This window comes from Muntiacus reevesi, chromosome 17 (genome assembly GCF_963930625.1).
Source record: "Muntiacus reevesi chromosome 17, mMunRee1.1, whole genome shotgun sequence".
Lineage (NCBI taxonomy): Eukaryota > Metazoa > Chordata > Mammalia > Artiodactyla > Cervidae > Muntiacus > Muntiacus reevesi.
Genome location: NC_089265.1, coordinates 10958626 through 10968460, shown reverse-complemented (window position 1 = coordinate 10968460; position 9835 = coordinate 10958626). Strand labels below are relative to the sequence as shown.

Genomic DNA, 9835 nt, shown 5'->3' with positions numbered 1-9835 from the left:
AGATATTTAGCTATTCTAGCTTCCCAGATGCATCTGCATCAAATAAAGCAAAAAACTTAACATTTCTAGCTCTCTCGTTTGTAAAAGAACCAAGTCGACCTGCCATGGTGGTTTGCTGGCCTGAATGGTTCCGACCTCAATCTTGTTTATATTTACAAAGACATCCTTGGAATCTCACTTTTGACAAAAAGCTGTTTATAAGTAGCATGATGTTTAGATACACAGCAGTCAGTTTGGGAGCGGGGACCAATTAATTTCTCTTTAACAGAAGAAAATGAAGCACAGCTAATCTTGAGAGTGAACTGAAGTAAACTCCTTAAGAGATGCAGTGATGTTATGTTACTTTAGATTGGAAGCTAGGAAAAATCAGGAAGGATATATTTAGGAAAGTGTGAGAAGCCAGGTGAATAAACCATATGAATTACAGAAGAAACCTCTTTCTGATGTTGGCACAGATTTTTTAAAAATCCACTCTGTGTGTCTTAGATGTGCTCAATACATAATTCAGAGGGTGTGTTGTCTGTACTTTAGACCATAGCACAGAGATTCTCAGTGAATCACCTGAAAGCCTTTCAAACTATACAGACTTTCCAGGGAACTGATATGCACAGTCTCCACCCCACCCCCAAGCCCTTTTCTCCCCACCCTATAGTTGTTTTTTTTTTTTTTTAATTTTTAACTTTATACTGGGGCACGGCCTATTAACAATGCCGTGGTAGTTTCAGGTGAACAGCGAAGGGACTGAACCACACCTATGCATGTATCCCTTCTCCCCTCACTCCCCTCCCATCCAGGCTGCCACATAACATTGAGCAGTGTTCCCTGTGCCCTACAGTAGGTCCTTGTTGGTGATCCATTTTAAACACACAGTGCATGCCTGTCTGTCCCCAGCTTCCCATCTCTTCCTAAATGAAGTGTTTGGATGGCACAAGAGATGCCCCAGCCCATGCCCCAGCCCATGCCCCAGAACGACTGACAGGAGTTCTGCTGCCTGGGTTACAGTTTTCCTCTGCTCCTTCCTGCTGGTGCATGGGAATCCTGTGGTTGGTCATAGGGTTCGTTCACATCCATGCTCCTTTCTCTATCACAAAATAACCTAAGAGAATTCAACTCTGACAGCAGAAGCAGCTAAATATAATTAGAATTGTATACGCCAAAGGCTGGAAAGAGACCTGAAAAGGTGAGTCGTATTTTATCCGATCATTGGCATTTAGCTAAAATCAATTTTAGTATGTGTGCTGCTGAAGCGAGCACATCATTTAGCTAAAATCATTCGCCTGTTGCAAACATGTCTGCAAACCTGACTGTGCCAAACAGATACCATCACTGTCAGCTGGTGTCACAGGCAGTCCTCTGTCCTTCTTTAAAGGACAGAAATGGTGTGGACCTAACAGAAGCAGAAGAGATTAAGAAGAGGTGGCAAGAATACACAGAAGAACTGTACAACACAAGTCTTAATGACCCAGATAACCACAGTGGTATGATCACTCACCTAGAGCCAGACATCCTGGAATGCAAAGTCAAGTGGGCATTAGGAAGCATCACTATGATCAAAGCTAGTGGAGGTGATGGAATTCCAGCTGAGCTATTTCAAATCCTAAAAGATGATGCTGTTAAAGTGCTGCACTCAATATGCCAACAAATTTGGAAAACACAGCAATGGCCACAGGACTGGAAAAGGTTAGTTTTCATTCCAATCCCGAAGAAGGGCAAAGAATGCCAAAGAATGTTCAAACTACCACACAGTTGCACTCATTTCACTTGCTAGCGAGGTAATGCTTAAATCCTTCAAGCTACGCTTCAGTAGTACGTGAACCAAGAACTTACAGATGTACAAACTGAATTTAGAAAAGGCAGAGGAACCAGAGATCAAATTGCCAACATCCATTGCATCATAGAAAAAGCAAAGGAATTCCAGAAAAAATCTGCTTTGTGGACAACGCTAAAGCCTTTCACTGTGGATCACAACAAACTGTGGAAAATTCTTAAAAACGTGGGAATACCAGACCACCTTACTTGATTCCTGCAAAACCTGTGTGCAGGTCAGGAAACAACAGTTAGAATGGGACATGGAACAATGAATTGGTTCAAAGTGGGAAAGGAGTACGTCAAGGCTGTATATTTTCACCCTGCTTATTTAACTTCTTTGTAGAGTACATTTGTGACATTCCAGGCTGGACGAAGCTCAAGCTGGAATCAAGATTGCTGGGAGAAATATCAATAACCTCAGATAGGCAGATAACACCACCTTTATGGCAGAAAGTGAAAAGGAACTAAAGAACCTCTTGATGAGGGTGAAGGAGGAGAGTGAAAATACTGCTTTAAAACTCAACATTGAAAAAAACTAAGGTCATGCCATCCAATCCTATCACTTCACGGCAAATAGTTGGGGAAACAATGGAAACAGTGACAGACTTTATTTTCTTGGGCTCCAGAATCACTGCAGATGATGACTGCAACAGTGAAATTAAAAGACGCTTGCTCCTTGAAGTAACAGCTATGACAAACCTAGACAGCGTAAACCTAAAGCAGAGACGAGGCTTCCCTGGTGGTCCAGTGGTTAGGAATCCACCGTGCAATGCAGGGGATGCCGGTTCAATCCCTAGTCTGGGAAGATCTCACGTGTCAGCATTCTAGAGCCCGTAGGCCACAACTGCTATAGCCCGCACGCCCTAGAGCCTGTGCTCCGAGGCGGGAGAGGCCGCCCAATGAGAGGCCCAAGCACTGCAACTGAAGGGCAGTCCCTGCTCTCAGCAACTAGAAAGCCTGTGTGCGGCAGCAAAGACCCACCACAGCCAAATCAATAAATCTTTAAAAAAAAAGAAGCAGAGACATCACTTTGCCGACAAAGATCCGTCTAGTCAAAGCTATGGTTTTTCCATTAGTCATTTATGGATGTGAGAGTTGGTCAACCATAAAGAAGGCTGAGCACCGAAGCACTGATACTTTCTAACTGTGGTGCTGGAGAAGACTCTTGAGAGTCCCTTGGACTGCAAGGAGGTCCAACCAGTCCATCCTAAAGGAGATCAGCCCTGGATATTCATTGGAAGGACTGATGCTAAAGCTGAAGCTCCAGTACTTTGGCCACATGATATGAAGAGCTGACTCACTGGGAAGGACCCTGCTGCTAGAAAAGACTGGGGGCAGCAGGAGAAGAGGACAAGAGAGGATGAGCTAGTTGGATGGCATCACTGACTCAATGGACGTGAGTTTGAGCAAACTCTGGGAGACAGTAAAGGACAGGGAAGTGAGGGATAGGGAAGGTGTGCTGCAGTCCCTGGGGTCACAGAGAGACGTGACTTAGCAACTAAACAACTATAACAACAGTCTAGCAAGAGTGGCAGTTTAGCAGTGTGCTACCCATAAGCTACTCGGTCTCCCTCACCAAAGCCATTAGCAAGACTGCTGCCTGGGCTTGGAAATGGTCTGGGTTACAGGTAGCAGAGTTCACTGATCCCAGGAGAGATTTTGCCCATGATGTCAGGAACCGGTCACTTGTGCGACTCTAGCCAGCGAGGTTAACAGTGCACCTGAGCATGGGGTCAAGTTGTTCATCAGGTTGTCAGGGCTCCCTTCATGTAAAGGGGAATCTTGTAGACCACAGGTCTTGAGATCAGAAAGAGGCCAAGGGCAGTCCTTGCCTCTCCAGAATTACAGAGCTGAGTCTCATCCATAGGAATAACTCAGCGAAGTCCCTTCGGATATGAGAACATTTGGTCACCAGAGGCCATCTCAGCGTCACTCAGTTTGGCCTTTCTGGCAGGCAGGGAGCTTACAGAAGAAATTCAGATGTCTGACAGGAGGATGGAAAAGTATTCACCTTTATTAGCCATTAGACAAATGCTCAAGATTAACTTTTTAATCTCTCAATTTGGAAAAGATAAAGACAAGTTATGTTCCCCGGTTAGGCACTTCTGTCTTTACTCTGCTGCAGAGAAGGGTCATAAAATTGGTACAGCCTTTCCCTGGAGGCCTGGTGATGTGCATCCAAAGGGAGCTATCGGATCCTTCCCCCAGCTGCCCTACTTCTAGGAACCAAAAGCTCAGGGTTTATTTTGAGGAAACGGATTAAGGACCTATATAAAGAAGTGTATACAAAGATTGCAAGCAATGTTTGAATGTTAATGCTTGGATACCACCTACATATTTTAATAATAAGAAATTTAAATAAATTATTATATGTCTGAAAGAGAGATTTTTATGATGTAGTTAAAAGTGATATAAAATACCACATGAAAAAAAAAATCACATGATGGCTCCATGAAGATGTCTGTGGTCTACTGATGAGTGGGGGGAAAAAGCAGTTTACAGAACACTGTGAGGTCTCATCCATTTTTTAAAAATCCAAATACATTTAAAATTCATGTTCAATGAAACTCCACACCATGGTGTTACAGATGACTTATTTTCTTCTTTTTGTTCACTTGCATATTCTAATGTTTCCACAATGAATATCTGTTTTTAAAATTTTATTTTACTGTACCAATATCTTTCTGATATTTTTCTAAGTTTCAGGTGTATAACAGAGTGATTCACAATTTCTAAAGGTTATACTCCACTTACAGTTATTCTAAAATACTGGCTGTAATCCCCGTGCTATACAGTATATCTTTGTAGCTTATTTTATACATAGTAATTTATACTTCGAAATCCTCTACCCCTGTCTTGCCCTCCTCACCGTCTCTCTTCCCTGCTGTTAACCACTAGTTCTCTGTATCTGTGAGTTTGGTTTTTTTTTAATTTAATATTCACTAATTTGTTTAATTTTTAAGATTTCACATAGGTTATTCTGTGTATTATTTTTTAATTGAGTTGTTTGGGTTTTTTGGGGGGGTATTGAATTGTATGAGCTGTTTATGTATTTTGAATTTTAACTAACCCCTTATTGGTCATATTATTTGCAAATATTTTCTGTCATCCCATAGGTTGTCTTCATTTTGCCAATGGTGTCCTTTGCTGTGCAAAAACTATATATTTAGGTCCTGTGATTTATTTTTATTTTTGCTTTTGTTTCCTTTGCTTTAGGAGAGACAGGTCCAAAAATATATTGCTATGGCTTATGTCAGAGAGTGTTCCACTGATGTTTTCTTCAAGGAGTTTTATGGTTTCTGGTCTTATATTTAGGTTTTTAATCTACTTTGAGTCTGTGTATAGTATTAGAAAATGTCCTAATGTTATTCTTTTACACGTAGCTGTCCAGTTTTCCCAGTACCACTTATTGAAGAGAGTGTTTTTTCTGCATGTATATTCTTGCCTCCTTGATTGTAGATTAACTGACCGTCAGTGTGTGAGTTTATTTGAGCCCTCCATCCTCCCCTGTTGATCTATGTGCCTCTTTTGTGCTGTTTCTGTTTTGTTATTTTCATTTGTTTTATTCTTTCGATTCCACATGTAAGTGGTAATATATCGTATTTGTCTGACTTCTTTCCATCAAGTCTAGTTGGTACAAATGGCAAAATTTCATTCTTTTTCATGTTGAGTAGTATTCCATTACACATATATATTCAATTCAGTTCAGTTGCTCAGTCGTGTCCGACTCTTTGCGACCCCATGAATCACAGCACTCCAGGCCTCCCTGTCCATCACCAACTTGTGTCCATCGAGTCAGTGATGCCATCCAACCATCTCATCCTCTGTCGTCCCCTTCTCCTCCTGCCCCCAATCCCTCCCAGCATCAGGGTCTTTTCCAATGAGTCAACTCTTCGCATGAGGTGGCCAAAGTATTGAACTTTCAGCTTCAGCATCAGTCCTTGCAATGAACACCCAGGACTGATCTCCTTTAGGATGGACTGGTTGGATCTCCTTGCAGTCCAAGGGACTCTCAAGAGTTTTCTCCAACACCACAGTTCAAAAGCATCAATTCTTCAGCACTCAGCTTTCTTCACAGTCCAACTCTCATACCCATACATGACCACTGGAAAAACCATAGCCTTGACCAGATGGACCTTTGTTGGCAAAGTAATGTCTCTGCTTTTTAATATGCTGTCTAGGTTGGTCATAACTTTGCTTCCAAGGAAGTGATTTTGGAGCCCCAAAAAATAAAGTATGACAATGTTTCCACTGTTTCCCCATGAAGTGATGGGACCAGATGCCATGATCTTAGTTTTCTGAATGTTGAGCTTTAAGCCAACTTTTTCACTATCCCCTTTCACTTTCATCAAGAGGCTTTTTAGTTCCTGTTCACTTTCTGCCATAAGGGTGGTGTCATCTGCATATCTGAGGTTATTGATATTTCTCTCGGCAATCTTGATTCCAGCTTGTGCTTCTTCCAGCCCATATGTATATTATATATGTGCATATATATATATATATATATCTCATATATCATATCTTCTTTGTCTGTTCATTTGTTGATGGATACTTAGGTTGCTCCCATATCTTGGTTATTGTAAAGAACGCTCCTTTGAACGTTGGGGTACATGTATCTTTTCAAATTAGTGTTTGTGTTTCCTTTGGAATATATACCCAGCAGTGGAATTGCTGGATCATATTTTAGCTCTGGTTTTAGTTTTTTGAGAACCTCCATACTATTTTCCACAGTGCCTGTATCCGTTGACATTCCTACCAACAGCATATGATGGTTCCCTTTCCCCACATCCTGACCACCATTTGTTATTTGTGGTCTTTTTTCTTTTCCCATGAAAAATAGTTATATTATTAATTCACCTATCTTGCAAGATTATGAGATTGAGTCTTTTCCTTTTTTTTTAATACTATATATTTTTTAAATTTTAATTTATTTATTTTAATTGGAGGCTAATTACTTTACAGTATTGTGGTGGTTTTGCCATACATTCATATGAATTAGCCATGGGTGTACATGTGTTCCCCATCCTGAACCCCCTCTCACCTCCCTCCCCATCCCATCCCTGTGGGTCATCCCAGTGCACCAGCCCCGAGCACCTTGTCTCATGCATCGAACCTGGACTGGCGATCTGTTTCACATATGATAATATACATGTTTCAATGCTGTTGTCTCAAATCATCCCACCCTCACCTTCTCCCACAGAGTCCAAAAGACTGTTCAATACATCTGTGTCTCTTTTGCTGTCTCGCATATATGGTTATCATTACCATCTTTCTAAATTCCATATATATATGTTAGTATACTGTGTTGGTGTTTTTCTTTCTGGCTTACTTCACTCTGTATAATAGGCTCCAGTTTCATCCACCTCATTAGAACTGATTCAAATGTATTCTTTTTAATGGCTGAGTAATATTCCATTGTGTATATGTACCACAGCTTCCTTATCCATTCGTCTGCTGATGGGCATCTAGGTTGCTTCCATGTCCAGGCTATTATAAACAGTGCTGGGATGAACATTGAGGTACATGTGTCTCTTTCAATTCTGGTTTCCTTGGTGTGTATGCCCAGGAGTGGGATTGCTGGGTCATATGGCAGTTCTATTTCCAGTTTTTTAAGGAATCTTCACACTGTTCTCCATAGTGGCTGCACTAGTTTACATTCCCACCAAGTGTAAGAGGGTTCCCTTTTCTCCACACCCTCTCCAGCATTTATTGTTTGTAGACTTTTGGATAGCAGCCATTCTGACTGGCATGAAATGGTACCTCGTTTGTGGTTTTGATTTGCATTTCTCTGATGATGAGTGATGTTGAGCATCTTTTCATGTGTTTGTTAGCCATCTGATGTCTTCTTTTCATGATAGCCATTTTTATTGGTGTGAGACTGGTTTTCATTTGCAAAACCACTGACATTGTGGTCTTGGTTTGTGTTTTTCTGATGAGAAGCCATGTTGAACATCTTTTCATGTGTCTGTTAACTATCTGTATACCTTAACTTTATATCTTTCTTTTTTTATTTATTCACTTATACAATAGTATGTGAGTCTGCTATTTACATCTATAGGATTGATTTGACCTTACTCCTCTGCCTCTCTTGGAATAAACTAGTCATCCAGAACATCCAGATGGTTAAAAACTTAACCACAAGTTGTTTTCCCAAAGTTTAGCTGTCAGTTAGTTCTCTGGAATTTTGAATCATAGAAGGTTCAGTGAATGATTATAAAACTAACTCATGAAAGTGCCAGAAGTCTAAGTAGTGCTTTTTTAACTCTATTTATGGAGGATTTTATGTTGTTTTTTTCCCCCCTGCCAGTGAAATGTACTTTTAATTAGAAGGAACATCAGATATGTTTTCTTCCTCGTTCTGCCACTTAGAATCCTATGACCCCCAGGCTATCACCTTTTTAGGGCTTCTGTTTCCTCATCAGGGGAATGTTAGTGATATCTAAGGTTCTTTCATGAAGGCTCAACATCCTCTGATTTATCTCATTACATCCTCAGCATCTACTATGCTCACCTAGGGTGTGGTGGGCTTCCCTGATGGCTCAGACGGTAAAAGAATCTGCCTGCAATGCCGGAGACCTGGGTTCAATCCCTGCCTGGGTTGGGAATATCCCCTGGAGGAGGGCATGGCAACCCACTCCAGTATTCTTGCCTGGAGAATCCCACGGACAGAGGAGCCTGGTGGGTTACAGTCCCTGGGGTCACAGAGAGTCGGACATGCCTGAGTGGCTGAGCACACGCACACATGGTGATGGGTTCATGCCATGTGGCAAATGCACAAGCGCAGGTGCCTCTCCAAGTCTCCTGCGCGTGTCCCAAACTGAGGCCAAAGGTCAGTTGGCAGCAACGCTGTCTGTGGCTGGAGAGGATCCCTGCACTGAGCTTTTTACAAGGAGCACAGGTCACTTGGTAAATGTCTCAGATCTGCCCACCCATGCCTCCTGTTTAGTATTCTTAGTGATTTACTTTAAAATTCTGGTGTCCAGCACTCCCTGCCCCACTCCCACTCCTCCATGTACAGAATGTACCTGTAAGGATCATGCTAAGTGACCCAGCTGGTATTTCAGGATGGGTTAGCTTTGAGAAACACCATTTCTCTACCAATTATCTTTTCTTTCAGAATGTGCACAGATGTAGAGTACAAAGGTCTCTTTTTGGATTCCTTTTGTTTAAGGACAGTCCCTGGGTCCCACTTGATTCAGAGGCAAAGGTCAGCAGTTCTGGCCTTCTCAACACAAGCGTTCAGGAAGGACAGGTGCTGAATGAGCTGCAGACTCGCTGCTTAAATGTAATATTTCCCCTGCTTTCCTTTCTTTAAAAAAAAATCTCTTTTCTGCTTTTCTTTTCCTCTTTTTATCCTTTGCCTCCATGCAGTACCACCTTATTCGGCGGAACAGAAGAGGCAGCAACCCGAACATATTTCCATGTATACACTAACGTTTCCTCCTTCCATAAAAGAAAAAACCCAGGATAACACTCCACTCTCTCCAAAACAATCCTGTTTGTTCGTTCCTCTCTTTCACTCGTACTGAATGGGAATTAGGTAAAACAGAGAAAAGGGAACAATGTGGAGCAGAGAGGAAAGGAATGGAAACAGTGGGGCCTGTGGTTTCTGTGACTGTGGAAGCAGACAGGATTCCTGGGCCAGTTGGTGGGCTTTCTAGCAAAATCACAGATCCCGCAGTAATAATACTCGAGGCTTGGGGATGGGGTTTGAGGGTTCTGGAGAGGGTCAGGCAGACCTACGTATATCCCTGATGCCTAGATTCTACTCTGGTCTGGCTTGTCCCCAAGGCAGAGATCCTTCTCCTCACACCCTGCTTGGAATGTGGTCACTTTGGCTCCCTCTTGGGGTTCCTGAAGCACTGGGAACTCCTATAAGGTCGTTTGAAATACAAACGATAGAGTGAGTGAAACTGTGGAGTGGCTCTGATTTCCAGAACCCTCCAGGTTTAAAGCAGGGGTTGGGGGAGGGGGGCGGGGAGTAGACATTTCCCAACTTCCAAGCAAAACCAGTTTGGGGTTGCAA

At 42.2% G+C, this 9835-nt stretch overlaps 1 protein-coding gene across 1 annotated transcript in view; it reads left to right on the top strand.

Annotated features, from left to right (window-relative positions):
* Nucleotides 1-9835, top strand: part of ACO1 (aconitase 1) — a 65277-nt gene that overhangs the window by 10626 nt on the left and 44816 nt on the right. The window lies entirely within an intron of this gene.